This window comes from Salmo salar, chromosome 11 (genome assembly GCF_965601325.2).
Source record: "Salmo salar chromosome 11, fSalSal1, whole genome shotgun sequence".
In the NCBI taxonomy this organism is placed as follows: domain Eukaryota; kingdom Metazoa; phylum Chordata; class Actinopteri; order Salmoniformes; family Salmonidae; genus Salmo; species Salmo salar.
Genome location: NC_138301.1, coordinates 102,452,625 through 102,456,306, shown reverse-complemented (window position 1 = coordinate 102,456,306; position 3,682 = coordinate 102,452,625). Strand labels below are relative to the sequence as shown.

Below are 3,682 nucleotides of genomic sequence, written 5' to 3'. Positions count from 1 at the left end.
ACCAAAGGTGCTTCTACAAAGTATCGACTCGGGTGTGAATACTTCTGTATTTAATTTTCTACATATTTGAAAAAATGTCTAAACATGTTTTCACTTTGTCATTATGAGGTATTATGTGTAGATGGGTAGACATTTTTTTTATCCAATTTGAATTCTGTCTGTAACACAAAATGTGGAGTAAGACAAGCGGTATGAATACTTTATGAAGGCACTGTATTCTTCAAGATTCATATGTCAAAATGGCCATTGAATGAACAGCAGGAAATCTTCCAGACTTTTTTCATTTTATTGAGCAGCACAGTCTTTACCATATTCTTATTTTTCAGCAATATGAGTCATTGCGAGTTTGAGGATATAATCCTGCATTTGAACGACAGGATTTCATCCATCAGACAGGTCTTGGAGCTGCGGACAATTGGTTTGATGATCTAGTACATACATTTACATTTACATTTAAGTCATTTAGCAGACGCTCTTATCCAGAGCGACTTACAAAATGGTGCATTTACCTTATGATATCCAGTGAAACAACCACTTTACAATAGTGCATCTAAATATTTTAAGGGGGGGGGGGGGGGGTTTAGAAGGATTACTTTATCCTATCCTAGGTATTCCTTAAAGAGGTGGGGTTTCAGGTGTCTCCGGAAGGTGGTGATTGACTCTGCTGTCCTGGCGTCGTGAGGGAGCTTGTTCCACCATTGGGGTGCCAGAGCAGCGAACAGTTTTGACTGGGCTGAGCGGGAACTGTGCTTCCTCAGAGGTAGGGGGGCCAGCAGGCCAGTGGTGGATGAACGCAGTGCCCTTGTTTGGGTGTAGGGCCTGATCAGAGCCTGAAGGTATGGAGGTGCCGTTCCCTTCACAGCTCCGTAGGCAATCACCATGGTCTTGTAGCGGATGCGAGCTTCAACTGGAAGCCAGTGGAGAGAGCGAAGGAGCGGGGTGACGTGAGAGAACTTGGGAAGGTTGAACACCAGACGGGCCGCGGCGTTCTGGATGAGTTGTAGGGGTTTAATGGCACAGGCAGGGAGCCCAGCCAACAGCGAGTTGCAGTAATCCAGACGGGAGATGACAAGTGCCTGGATTAGGATTAGGATTAGACATACAGGGCATGTCTCTTGTCGAAGGGATAACTTTTATCTTATGTAGTTAGTGTTTCAGCTAACAGAGAAGAGGGCTCACCTCATCAAACAGAACTCAATGGTTTTCTGACAGCATCAGGTAATACATCACATTCGTGAAACGTAACTTAAAATGTCTGTCCTTTTTTCAGCAAAATATCATGACAAGCAGATCATTCTAGGGAAGATGGGACAAACGTCCTTTCAATAGATGGACTCCTGGATCAGTTTGAATAATGTGTTGGCCGCCAAAAAGACCTACTGTAGAATTTAAAGGTATTGCATACATGCTTCACATTCTATTTTTAGACAGGTCCTTTTTATCTTGTCTGGATTGTAATATCTTAAAGTATGCTATTTGTCCTTTATGTCAGTGTGAAATCTGAGTCATAATTGTAACCCTGGACTGATAGTGATTGACTGTTATTTTTGTCACAGGAACTAGAGGAGTGCTTCCTGAAGGAGGTGCAGGATGGAAAGCACCTTGGAAAGCACATGCCAAGGAAGGGACAGCCAGCCGTCCAGTAAGGATAATGTGTGTGTTGTAGGATGTTGTAACAGGAGAAGCTACAGAGTACCAACCAAATGAATTGTAAATGTTTTGTCCTATTTTTTTATGTATTTTTTTAATCTCCTTTGATTCCCCAGTGGAAGAGGACCTGTGAGACAGAGTGGACCTGTGGATGTGCAACCAACCCAGCAGGAGCATCTCAGGAAAACCTCCAAGAACCAGATCAGAGAGATGGAATTCATCAACTACCCAGAGTTTCAGACCATCCCTCAGTGAGTCCCCCTCAGTGAGTCCCCCTCAGTGAGTCCCCCTCAGTGAGTCCCACTCAGTGAGTCCACCTCAGTGAGTCCCCTCAGTAACACACATGGTCATCCATATACTTTAGTGTAGTTTTATTTATTTAAGATGTTACTGCAGATCTGGCAGTTTTACCAGTAAAAGAAATACATGTTTATAATATCTCTTTCCTATGTATCACTCTTTTGCTCTCTTGGTACATGAAAGGCCGTGTGACATATGACCAGTTGAACACTTCTGTGGACAGCATTAACACGGCGGTAACAGGGAAGTAAAAAGTCCTGCACCTGCCAGTAAAAAACCCTGAATAATGCCACACGCAAGCTTCATCAGCGATTTAAGGACGACACAAAAGGTACCTCACTCAAACTACAGTTCTAAAGAAGGGTTTGTACTTTCCTTCCCTATGACACTAAACACGGTTGATCATTGCTGTTGTAGGAGTTGTGTAATTTCTTCCAAGAGAGGGACATTATGTTCTGATCCAGATATTGTTTTGACAACATTCGGTCAAGGATGGCCGCCTGGGTACTGATGGGAACTAACTTACTTCCTGTCTCAATACTCCTGTGTTCCCCTACAGGTCTATTTTTCATTATAGAGGCGGACATTAAAGAGTTCACTTGGATGAAATTGGACAAGCGCTTCCAGGGCATCCTCAACATGCTACGTCACGGCCAGCGTCTGCGAGAGCAGCGAGGAGGTTTCACACGCGACGTCCTGCTGTGAAAAGAGCTGAGATGTAGAAATGGAGTTTGTCATTGAGCTTGCCTTGAAGATGTTGATTTGTCCTCTGTCCTCAACATACAGTCAGGTCCATAATTATTGGCACCCTTGATAAAGGGTGTTTTTGTATGTGTCGAACTGCTTTGCTTTATCTTGGCCAGGTCGCAGTTGTAAATGAGAACTTGTTCTCAACTAGCCTACCTGGTTAAATAAAGGTTAAAAAAAAAGATGAGCAAAAAATACAAATACTGAGCTATAATTGCTCAAAGAAAGACATTTTGTTTGAAGGGGAACTGCAGTTAATGTGATTTTCCTGCTTTTTGTTTATATTTCAACACTGAGGTGGAAATAACACCTGGTTGCCTCGGCCAGGTGGCTGACACTTGGCCGCAAGTGGTTCTTCCAGTAAGACCATAACCCCAAGCATTAATCAAAATCCACAAGGAAATTGTTAATTGACCACAAAATCATTATTTTGCCATGTCCATCTCAATGTCCAGACTTGAACCCCATTGAAAACCTGTGGTTTGAATTGAAGAGGACAGTCTATAACAGCAGACAAAGGATATCAAGGATCTGGAAATATTCTGTATGGAGGAATGGTTGTCCTTAAGCCATTTTGCCACAACTTTGGAAGTATGCTTGGGGTCATTGTCCATTTGGAAGACCAATTTGCGACCAAGCTTTAACTTCCTGACTGATGTCTTGAGATTTTGCTTCAATATATCCACATAATTTCCTATCCTCATGATGCCATCAATTTTGTGAAGTGCACCAGTCCCTCCTGTAGCAAAGCACCCCCACAACATGATGCTGCCACCCCCATGCTTCACGGTTGGGATGGTGTTCTCCGGCTTGCAAGCCTCTCCCTTTTTCCTCCAAACATAACGATGGTCATTATGGCCAAACAGTTCTATTTTTGTTTAATCCGACGAGGACATTTCTCCAAAAAGTACGATCTTTGTCCCCATGTGCAGTTGCAAACCGTAGTCTGGCTTTTTTATGCCGGTTTTGGAGCAGTGGCTTCTTC

The 3,682-nt window shown here is 43.2% G+C and overlaps 1 pseudogene; it reads left to right on the top strand.

Moving 5' to 3' along the window:
- The first annotated feature begins 330 nt into the window (after positions 1 to 330).
- Positions 331 to 3,189, top strand: LOC106563333 (SKA complex subunit 1-like; annotated as a pseudogene).
- Positions 3,190 to 3,682: the final 493 nt, after the last annotated feature.